Source organism: Colius striatus, chromosome Z (genome assembly GCF_028858725.1).
Source record: "Colius striatus isolate bColStr4 chromosome Z, bColStr4.1.hap1, whole genome shotgun sequence".
NCBI lineage: Eukaryota > Metazoa > Chordata > Aves > Coliiformes > Coliidae > Colius > Colius striatus.
Window position 1 is genome coordinate 54,639,390 of NC_084790.1, and position 12,492 is coordinate 54,651,881.

Genomic DNA, 12,492 nt, shown 5'->3' on the forward strand with positions numbered 1-12,492 from the left:
CTTTGAAAAGAAATAACAAAGCCCTGAATATATGGACCCAAAGAATTTTTCATGACACAGTCCTTTATATTCTGCGGAACACAGATCTTTGTTTCACTGTAGGCCTCGCATGATTATTCTCTTTTATTTTGTTTTTTTCAGTGGACAGTAAAATCCTTTCATTTACTATGTGACAGCTCAGTTGAGAATTTTTCTGTGTTACATTAACTATCTTATACCACAAAATCACTCCTAATCACTTAAGTCTAAGATATTGATTAGCTGTGACAATTAGAATGTATTTCTAATTGACAACACTCTAGATTTTGTGATGAGTGCTGTTTGTCGTGTTTCAGAATATAAGAGCTCTTTCTGATATTGTAGGGCAAAAATAAAAACTAATGATACATTTGCAAATTGCAAGATTACTGCTGCCTTCTAGAGCTAAATGCAGCTGATAACCTAATTATTAATGTGTAGTTTCAAAATACTGTTCTAGGATAAGAATGTTTTTGTGATCCACCATGAAGGTTCAAAAGAACTATGACATTATTTATTGGTTAAATACACACAGACACATCTTGTAATTAAACAGATGATGCTATGCAGTACTAAAGAGGCCAGATAATCAAATATCTGTTGTTTGCCTGGATCTGACATGACTTGTTATGACTTCATGAATAAACTGCCTCTTCTCTATAAAGTGGATATAGCATATTTCTTTTTGAGTTCCTTGACATTTGCTAATTAAGATGCTGCAACAGTTCTTTAAAACATAAATGTAAAAAACATCAGTTGGCTTGTTTCCACTTGGAAGTTCTGGAAGGCTTTGAAATGATTTCTGGCCTTTGTCAGGTACTATAAAGTATCTGCTATGTAAATTAAAAGTGTAATCTGTCAACGATTACAGTTTCATGCTTCCTGTCTCAAGACCTCATGACACTTTTAAACAATTGGCCTATTCTTACCTTTGCTGCTCCTGAAAAAACATGTTTTTCAATTCCACATCAGGTATTGATATGAACCTTTCAGGTACGTGACAGAGCAGATTTATGGGCTGTATGGGAAACCAGGAGCTTGCCACCATCTGAATTGCGTAGATGGACACCAAAACAGGGTTATTTGCTGTCTGTGTAACCAGTTCTCAATCCCAGGCTCTTGCTCCAGTTAAACTTTTTTACATAATATCTTTGTCCTGATGTTAGGACTGGATATGTCTGAGGAAAAGTGAAGTGTTACTTTTAAAGATGGGCAAACTGAATCAGGAGGGTTTTTGCTGGGATTAAAATATCAGAAATTGAACATCCAAAGCAAGAGAGTGCTGCATACCTGGGGGCATGCTCTTTACGTAGAATCATAGAATAGTAGGACCTTTAGAGATCATCTAGTCCACTCCCCCTGCAGAAGCAGATTCACCTAGATTAAGTCACACAGGAACATGACTTTTACATTCAAGAGCAAAGTATGTGTTTTATATGTCCAAAAACCCTGAAGGCTATGGATGTATTTCTGAGTGTACACACAGAAAGTAACGATTTGACCAGGATACATTAAGAACTATTTTTTTCCGGATATTAAATTTGAAAAATATCAAGGAAGAATGTGAAGTACTTGAATTTATGCTGGCTTGTGAAGTAGAATGCTTTAGCACTATGACTGTGATTTCCACAGCAATACTGAGGTCCGATGAAACGACATTACTAAAATTAGATTAAAAATTAGATTACTTTGTTTGAATCCTATTAGCCTTGATATTACTCTCACCAAGCAATTTTGTTGATACTTAATAGGAGCTGTACAATATATTGTGTTATGCTACAGTAGTTAAGAATGTTCATTTATAAAGAGTAATAGATAAATTCCTACAAAATATTTTTGCTTTGAAGCCTGTTTACACTTTCCAACTGTGATGTAAGTAAACAACCGGTTTTTGTAACAGAGAATACAATACTTATGAACAAAATATACCTGCCTCTATTTATGTGGTTCCACCATTTCTGCTTGTATGAGATGTTCTCCAGTTTAGAAAACATGATAGGAAAAATTACTGGTAAATACTACAAGAATTATCATCTGGCTGAAAAAAAAATAGTTGTATTTGTTACCTGTTATGTTTGATTTAACCATGTCTGAGGCAAAACACAAAGCAGGACCGTGACCCTGGATTTCAGACGAGCTGACTTTGGCCTCTTCAAAGATCTACTTGGACAGATCTCACAGGATATGATTCTAGAAGATAGAAATGCCAATGAGAGCTGGTCAGTCTTCAAGCACCACTTCCTCCAAGACCAGGATCAGTGTGTCCCAATGCACAAGAAAGGAGGAAAAGGAGGTAGGAGGCCTCTATGGATGAGCAAGGATCTGCTGGGACAACTCAGGCAGAAAGTAGCCATCTGTGAGAGGTGGAAACGGGCTGGCTTCTTGGGAAGAGTATAGGAACATTGCCAGGGCATGCAGGGGTGCAACTAGGAAGGCTAGAGCCCTTCTAGAATTAAATTTAGCCAGGGATGTTAAGGACAGCAATAAGGCATTTTTCAAGTACGTCAGCAGCAGAAGGATGGTGAGGGGGAATGTGGGCCCGCTGCTAAATGCTGAGGGTGCCCTGGTGACCGAGGATGCAGAGAAGGCCGAAGTACTGAATGCCTTCTTTGCTTCAGTCTTTACAGCCAAGGCTGACCCTCGGGAAGCCCAGTCCAGTAAGGATAACAGGATGGCCAGGACAGCAGAGGACTTACCCTGGGTGGAAGAGGAAGAGGTTAAAGACTTGTTGGCCAAGCTTAAGGCTCATAAGTCAATGGGTCCTGATGGGATGCATCCTAGAGTGCTGAGGGAGCTAGCTGAAGTAGTTGCTGAACCTCTCTTCATCATTTTTGAACAATCCTGGAGGACAGGCAAAGTGCAAACTCATCCTGAATGTTATCACTGAACATATGAAGGATAAGATGGTCATCAGGGGGAGTCAACATGGATTCACCAAGGGGAAATCCTGTTTGACCAACCTGATATCCTTCTATGAGGGCATAACCGGCTGGCTAGATGAGAGGAGACCAGTGGATGTCATCTACCTTGACTTTAGCAAGGCTTTTGACACTGTCTCCCATAACATGCTCATCAGAAAGCTCAGACAGTGTGGCTTGGATGAGTGGACAGTAAGGTGGATGGAGTGATGGCTGAATGACAGAGCCCAGAGGGTGGTGATCAATGGCACAGAATCAAGTTGGAGGCCTGTGGCCAGTGGAGTTCCACAGGGATGGGTTCTGGGGCCAGTCTTGTTCAACATCTTCATCAATTACCTGGACGAGGGGACAAAGTGTAGCCTCAGCAAGTTGGCTGATGACACCAAACTGGGAGGACTGGCTGATTCCCCAGAAGGCTGTGCTGCCATTTAGCAGCATCTCGACCGGCTTGAGAGTTGCGCAGAGAGGAACCTCATGAGGTTCAAGAAGGACAAGTGCAGAGTCCTGCATCTGGGGAGGAACAACCCCACGCACCACTACAGGCTGGGGATTGAATTGCTGAAGAGCAGCTCTACAGAGAGAGACCTGGGAGTCCTGATTGATAATAAACTAACCATGAGCCAGCAATGTGCCCTCATGGCCAAGAAGGCCAATGGCATCCTGGGATGCATCAAGAAGAGTGTGGCCAGCAGGTCAAGGGAGGTTCTTCTCCCTCTCTACTCTGCCCTGGTGAGGCCTCCTCTGGAGTCCTGTGTCCAATTCTGGGTTCCTCAGCTCGAGAAGGACAGGGAAGTCCTGGAGAGAGTCCAGCGCAGGGCCACCAAGATGATCAGGGCAATGGAACATCTTTCACAAGAGCAAAGGCTATGGGAGCTGGGGCTGTTTAATCTGGAGATGAGGAGACTGAGGGGTGATCTTATTAACATAAATATCTAAAGGGTGGGTGTCAGGAGGTTGGGACATCCTTTTTTTCTATAGTAGATAGTAACAGGACAAGGGGTAATGGGATGAAACTGGAACACAAAAAGTTCCACTTAAACATAAGAAAGAACTATTTCACTGTGAGGGTGACGGAGCCCTGGCACAGGCTGCCCAGAGGGGTTGTGGAGTCTCCTTCCTTGGTGGTCTTAAAGACCCACCTGGACATGTTCCTGTGCAACCTGATCTAGGTGAACCTGCTTCTGCAGGAGGGTTGGACTACATGATCTCTAAAGGTCCCTTCCAACCCCTACAGTTCTGTGATTCTATGATTCTATGTCTGTTTAGTGGCCCAAACCACAACTGTTACCTTTGACAATAAAGGAAGCCAAAATGATAATTCCACTTGCTGTTCTGAAATGCTGCTTTTTCTTCAGTCTCTAAATTTTGTATTGTTGTTTCTGTTTCTTGTTGAGCAGCTGAAGTATTTCATGCCGATGTCCAAAACTGTATTAGCAGGAATGGTGGGCAAAAAGGAATTTTTCCTGTGCATGTTTACACAAAAGTCATATCCGTGTTTTTTAAAAATTGTAGAACTATGTGATAAATTTATCACACAAGTTTGAACTTCAAAAACCATCTCTGAGGCTTCTAGTCTTGAATTACAAATGCCTTAGCATTTTTCTCTGACAGACTGGGCAAAAAGAAAATGAGCGATGATATGATAGAGCATAAAGGTTTTTGTGTAGTTCATATTGTTGTATATACTATATACTTAGTTATGACTTCACTGTTACTATCTGACTGAATTGTCCTTCATCTGTGCTGCTGAGATATTGTTCTCAATACTTTAATGTATTTCCTCTATATCTAGATTTCTAGGCAAAGCTGTTAGCTGCCAAAACTTTCTTCTGTAACAGCCTCTTTTGAGTTACTGAAAACTGAGGCAATTTAGGTGTCTTGCAGTTGGAGATGTGTCCGTTTGTGCCTGAAAAAAGTCAGGGAACTGTACTTGAAGCAGTTTGATCCTTTGGAAGAATTTGTAAAATGATGATTCAGGAAAAAAAAATCTTTATTCTTTCTGTCCTGAAGTTCAACAACCATTTAGTTGAGAACCTTTGCAGTTTCTTCATGTAAGTGGTGTCATGGTTTAGCAAGGAGCTGTTTTTGCTTGGTAACAGGGGCAGGGGGTTGCAGTGAAGACCTGGTAAAGAGTTTTGGACTCTCCCCCGGCTCCTGGGTTCAGACCCACCTCCGGCCCGGCTGGGCCAATCTGGCACCTCTGCCATCACTATTTAGGGGACGGGAATTTGAAGTGCTGGCAGGAGGTGTAAGAGTGATACAAGATGGAGGCGACCACATGGACCCCATAGTCAGAAGAGGAGAAAGGAAGGGGGAGCACCAGACCAGAGAGCCCTCTGCAAGCCGTGGTGAGAATGCAGCTGTGCCACTTCAACCCATGCAGGGCCATGGCTGGACTGAGAGCCACCAGCAGCTCTGGGTGAGTGCGCCTCAATGGACAGGAGACTGTGTGAGGAGGCGGCCATGGCCCAGGCTGTGCTGGAGAGCCTGCACGCTGCAGAGCAGCCCCACACGAGAGGCAAAGAGGAGCTGCAGCCTTTCGGATAAATGTGTGTCAGAGCAGCCTGTGCAGGGCTGCCATGTGTGTAACGTACCCCATGGACTTGCAGGGAGGACTGGTGCAGAGCCCACCTGCCCTGAGGAGGGACAAACGGCAGAAGCCATCAGGAATAGACTGACTGAAAGCCCCATTCCCTGCCCCCTGAGCCATTCAGGGGGGGAGGAGATAAAAACACTTGAACCGGGACTTTGATCGGGGGGGAAGAGGGGAGGGGTGGGGAGAAGGTGGTCTTAAAGGGCTAATCGGACTCTTCATCATTGTAACCACTCTGTGTTGTTTTGTGTTTGTTATGTTTTGGGGTTTTATGATTATGTTTTAGTTGATGTTGCATTAAATTATTTTCTGTTTTCTTCCCCAGGCCGAGTAGCCTGAGCTGTTTTGTCCTGGACCTTAATCGGCAATTAAGCTCTCTGTGCCCTTTGGCAACTCTCAGGTCTTTGGCACTTGAAATCGGAGTCTTTTGTTCCCTGAGGGGCCTAAACTAGGACAGGTGGAAAAGGGACTTACTGATAGATAGGGGGAAAGGGTGATTCACATGATGAGAAATAGGTTTGTTAGTGTTTCTGTAGATCATCATCTGACTGAGCTATTGAAAACTGACTGGTCTGTGGACAGGGCTCTGAGACAGTGTCTTGGAAGAGACCATGTGCAGTGCTTGCCTCACCCCAGTGCTCTTCTGCAGTGATGGAGGGGACTGCATATATTGCCATTACAGTCAGCTCTGCACTGACCTTGCCAATCTTACAAACTAGAAGAGTCTCTTCTTGTTCTCTCTAGTTGCCTACATGGAGGACAGAGAGAGGCTTTCCTTGTTCTCAATTCCCTGCTGGTGTTGCTGCTGCAGTATAGAAAAGAGGGTGAAAAAGTTCCGACTTCACTACAAAGGTGTAAAGAGTCGGAGGCAGATAGGGAGAATTTCTGGAGCTGGAAGGGGAAGAAATAGGGGGAACAGATTCTGAAAAAGAGATTTGTTCATAGCCCTCTACAGTACTCAGGATGCCTGAGGCTCAAATTTCTTCTGGTATAAGCAAATGGCTGTGAAATGTACCAGCAAATTACTGACTGTTTGCCTTTAGGAACAGCTATTCCCGATTCTACTTACTGCATGTCCTGTTGTACAGATTGAAAGTCAGTTACCTGTGGTGAGTTTGAAAATTTTTAAAATTTTCTTTTTTTTTAAAGATTGATGACTAGAAAAAATAGTTTGTTTGCATTTAAATTACTATGCTACATTTAAGACTGCAGAATGAGGTATTCAGCCAATGCCAGAATTTTCCCAGAAGAAACATAATGCTCGAAGCTCCCTTATGTGTTCCATACAGATCTAGTCACTAGAGGAACTGTGAGAAAGAATCACCATAATGACTCTGGGATGCACAGGAGTTAAAGCAAGGAAGAATAAAGATGAGCTGCATTCCCAAAGGGCATTTTTTGACACAGTACTAACAGTTGATGGCAATGTCATGCTGCATTATTGAGCAGAAAAGGCTCAAGGAACAATGTAATGGAGCAAAATTATCTTCAAAAAGTTTCCGTGTCTAAAAGTAGTCCAGTCCAATCTGTGTTTCTCCAATTCTCTGTGAGCATGCCCAGTGGATATGAGTAATAAACAAAGCCGTTACCTCAATCCAGTCCTGATGTGGCAACCAAGGGTGACTTGCATGACCCTGTTGTTTTCCTTAGAGTCCTATTAGGTGAGTGAAAGTAGGAACAGGAGGATTAGATTTTTTTTTCTAATTTTTTAGAAGTAAAGAAGGAGCAAAAAACAACATTTTCCCATTTCCTGTTGACCTACCGAAGTAGCAGTATTCTGTGCTGAATACCTCTTTTTTTTTCTTCATTTCAGGTGTTGAGTCCTCTTAAAGGGAGAACTGGAGACGCTCTGTTCACTGCCTATCCACCTTTGCAGCTTTCACTTCAAAATCTCACACAAAAAGGCAGAGAAAACCGAGCTAATTTTTTTTCTTCCAATTCCAGGCACAGAAGTAGAAAAAAGGATGACATCCTGACATCCTTTGGCAATCGTGTGGAGTTAAGATGCAAAGGGCAGAAGTCTCTGGTAACAGAAGCAGTTCGGTGTCTCTACTTCTATATATAACTTTTATCATATATAAAGGACCTTGCTTAATGGATGTTAATTTAGCATATATTTCTGACTGGGTAGGGTCCATGTACTGAAAGCCAGTCTCTTGCTCAGCAATTTGGTCAAGTAGCTAGTTATTCACAGATCTGAAGTTCTCTGCTGAAAACATCCTTCATGACTGAGGCACCCTTGTCAGTAACATCTGGGGTTGAGTATCAGTTCCACTGAAATCAATGATAAGTTTGCTGATGATTATAGATGTTCAATGCCTGATCTTAAATTAAGGGCAATATTTGCTGTTGCAAAAACTATCAGACTAATATCTTTTACTTTTAATGAAACAATTTATTCCCAAATACAAAATAGTACACATCAGAAGTGAGTAAATGGCCAGCACGCATTACACAGCAATATATTTGACTTTACTGATTTGCTGAAACATGAAAAAAGTTGTTGGTTTCCTCATGATTAAGAATTTTAAGATGTAATTTAGGCATGAAATGTCTTTAATTCAAGAGAAGACCAACAAAGCTGACTTGGGAATGACAAGGAGTAAATAAGACAAATTAGATTCTACTGGAAGTAGTTATAGGGACCTAGGCTATGTACAAGACTCTATCAGTAGTAGGAGATGCATAGATTTATTTTCACAGGACATCCCAGGCCCTGTAAGCAAAGGGCCAGAGTTCTGTGTCCTGTGAGAATGAAGTGTCTCCCCTCCAATCTTCTTGCTCTATCATGTACCCCAGCGAAACATGTAATGACTCCTTTCTACAATTTGTCTAGTGTTTAAAACTATTTCCTAAGGTGCCTTTGTAACAGAGGAAACATGTAAACAGAAGAAAGGGTTTTTTGACTTCTGAAAAATAGTGAGATACTTGAAATAAGACTGGAAATTAATTTTAGTGTTTCAACAGGTCAGGGCAGGACCTCTCACAGGTGAGAAATTAATGAGGGATCTAAGTGAAGTACTTTAAGAACCCAGTTCCCAGAGAAATATAATTAGTTTTCCCCAGAGTGCCTCCCCTATGAATTTGTGTCATTTTGGGAGTTCAGTATAGACTGTCTAGGAGTAGTGCCAAATAGCTGATGAGCTCTGCTCCTAGTGTGCCATGCTATTTTCTGGAAGATACCTTGGCACTCAAGTCTCCATTCTCCTTCTGTGGATTTATATTTACCCATTGGCTTAAATCTTGAGACAGGCCGAGTATGGTCTGCTTCACTTGTTCATCTGCAACACCTGCATGGTGAATAGATGGGAGCAGTGCTATCCCAGCTAATGAAACAGATGTTGGCTGTACTGCATATTTAAAGACTACTGAACAAAGGCATAGCTATGGGAAATGGTGGGAAGTACTACTGTAAGCTAAATGCAAAAAACACTTTTCAGTAGTCACACTTCGTTTCAACCTTTGTTATCCACATCTGAAGACTTCATTTGTCACAGCTTTGGGCAGGTAGTCAGACATCCTGCCTTTTCTTTGCTTAGTGAATGTGACACCATGTAACCATTGGTTCAGTAAGTCTGTTTTTAAAATGGAAGATCTGATGGTGTGTTGTCATATAACACTAAGAGAGATATAAATAAAACTCTTCGGTAGTTCCTCTCTGTCAAGGGGAAGTCAGGCAGAGGCTAGATGAGAGAGCTGCTGTAACTTGAGGTAAATCTTTGCAGAAACAACTTTGAGCTGTAGGGTGCAACTCAGACAGTGGTGTAAGTATCACCATGTGCTTAGAGAACAAGCAGGACCAAGGTATGACCATGCATGCAGAAGTTCCTCCTCAGCCTTCTGAAACACTAAGTAAAAAGGGTAATTGAAAGCGACTGTTGATCTCTCTAAGGTTTTTGTCCTCAAAAGAAGGTGGATGCCTGAGATACAGCAAGTGGTGTACCACAGCACCCTAAGATTTTTGGGTTACCCTGTGTTTCAGGAAAATTCATCTGTGATTTGACTGGGGATACCAACAAGTGCTGTAGAGGCACACGTAGATCATAACTCACACACATAAACATAGGATCAGCGTGCATCATCCTCAAGTTTTGGTGCTTTGTTCTGTGTCACTCCCTCAAAGCTATGTAACAATAGGTCCTTTATGCAAAATAAACAGAAAACACTCTTACAGACACTTGTTGTGAAGTGTCCATCAAACTAATTGGTGGGATAGTAGTGAGAAAATTAATGTCAATTAGTGATGTTTTAAAAAGACACAGGCAACCAATTGAGAAACTGCAGGGGGGTAATCACTTGCCATCAAAATTATCAATTTCATGATGTGTTTTAAAGGAAACGACAAAGTAGCCACTGAGGGAGGCCCTGGAGGGAGATGATACTGATATGTCATCTCAATTGATTTCTTAGTGATTAAAAGCAACAGATCTTAGGGACAAGTTTAAAAGTTTCCATGAGAAAAGGAAATCTTACCTCTGTGCCAATGGAGATTCCTACATGACTGTGACTGTTGGAGAAGGAGTGATAAAAAGGGTCGGAACACCTTACCAGATGTGCTGGGACCTGTGACAAATGTATTCACCAGTTTCACAACTTCTCTGGCTTGATTTCTCCCCTTCCTTGCCTAACCCAGTCTTTCACCTTAGGAGTCAAAGATGAAATGACAGCTCAGGTCAGAGACATGTACATCTCTAGTCCTGTCATGGTAACATAGTGAAAGAGCAGGTCTGACTCCCTAGCAAATGATATAGCAGAAATTTATTTGATGTGTTTGCCAGTACTTTAAATAAGGGAGGACAAGAGTTTCCTTTTCTTCATATAGAGCAACACCAGATTTTTCAAATGGGGGATGGGAGCTCAAATCCCCTGCAAAACACTGTGTGTACTAACATAAGAATTGGCCAAGTGCAAGCTGCAAGTTTTGCCCCAATGAAAATTATAACAATGCAGCACATACAGCTTAGTTCTGCTATGAGAACTTACTCTGGCATCCCCTTACTGTTGTCAGGCCATGTAATCCATTTTCTCTAGTGAATTATGTGGTATTCCCTATGGCAGAAACACTGCTTTGCATTTTGCTACATTTCTTTTTATCTGGATTTTGTGTTTTATGCTTTGCATATAGCTCTTAGCCGATATAATTTCCTTACTAAGATCTCAGTTTCTAGCATGTGAAAGGAGAAGTAATATGGATGGCTGGAAATATTCTGATCTTCTGTACAGTTCTAGTACACCCTTGTACGTTCAAGACTAAAGACTAAAGCGTTGTTTCTATCATGAGCTTAATTTTCTCCTGTCTTGTTGCAGTTAAGATTTGAAGGGTGCAATTAATGCTGTATTCTTTGCTCTGAATTTTTAAAAATATATTAGGCTACAACTATGGAGTAAAAGTTCAGGCCAGGGTGAAAATATCTCAGACATCCTCACTAAATTGGTAGATTTTGTGAATATCCTTCTTGCTCTGCTTTAAGCCTTTCAGTGGTAGTATATTGCAAAAAATGTTGACCCTAACTGCATTGGAAATAATTATATAAAAACCCATATTTCTGATTTTTTTAAAAATAACATGTATAATTAAAAATAACTTTTTCAACATGAATTTTTCAAGCTTGATATGAAAATATCTCCAGAAAAAGCAAGTGTTTCCTTGTTACTTTTTTTCAGCATTAATTGACAAAGTGAATCTTATTAAATTAATTCCTATACATTCATATAAAGCCTAGTTCTTAAACATTATTTTGGTAAGAGGGACAGAAGAAAGTCCAAGTTCTGTATCTTCACATTGGAGCCTTGGAATGCAAAATATTCTTCTAAGTGTATCTTTTCAGATCAACCTTAGACTTCAGTAACTCATCAGTAGTGCAAGCTTTTGCACTGGATGTCATTTTGCAGCTTCCCCAGAGAGCTAATGAAAAGCTGTGAAGGTATTCTATTTTGTAGTCATTCTGTCATTAACAGTCCTTAAAGATAAGGAATTACACTGACGGACAAATGGTCACTTTTGTACAAATAGAGCAGCAATTTAACTACAATTTCTGGTTTTTACTTTGTCTTTACATGTGAAATGCAGTAGATTAAGATGTTTGATCTGTGACCCGTTGTCTGACATAGTGGAATTTTTAATCAGATATATATTGTAAAGTAACACATGTCCTCCATCAGAGACCCCCATACTCTTTTCTTCTACCCTAAAAAGGTAAGGTAAGGCAACTGTATGAGCACTTCTTTTTGGGGGAGTGTTTGTATTTGGGTTTTTTGGGATTTTTTGGTTTTTTGCTTGTGGGTGGGTTTTATTTGCAGGGCATAGTTGTTTTTATTTTAAAAAAATCTATAGCAGACAGCTCCTTTCCTATTAAGAAAACTATATGGAAATAAAATATTATCAATTCCTGCAAAACAGGGTATTTGCTTTTGCTCTCAATCTCTAAGGCAGTTGAAATAGGAAAGCAAGTGTGAGCTTATAACACAGCACAGGCTGTACTCAAGTGAACATTCTTAAAGAAATAAAATAATGCATATGTCAGAGGAGGGAACCAGAGTATTCAAAATGAATGTTCACTGCACTTTACCTAGAATATACAGACTCATAAAAACGTCCCTCCCCTGCAGTAAAATTTATCCTGATTATCTGCTTTTGAAGCAAATTAAAATAAAGGAATACATATACTTCTTAGGCTTATCTCTTCTAATCATGTTTTTATGGGGTAGAGTGGGTCATTTCAAGTGCATAAATGTAAAGTAATTTTTTATTAAAAGAAAAAAAAATATGCATTCTAGAAAAGAAAGAGGAGGATAAATTCCTTCAACCTGCTGACCACTCTTCTCATTGCATCCCAAGATGTCATTGGCATTCTTGGCCACAAGGGCACATTGCTGGCTCATGTTTAGTTTATTATCAACTAGCACTTCCAGGTCTCTCTCTGCAGAGCTGCTCTTCAGCAATTCAATCCCCAGCCTGTACTG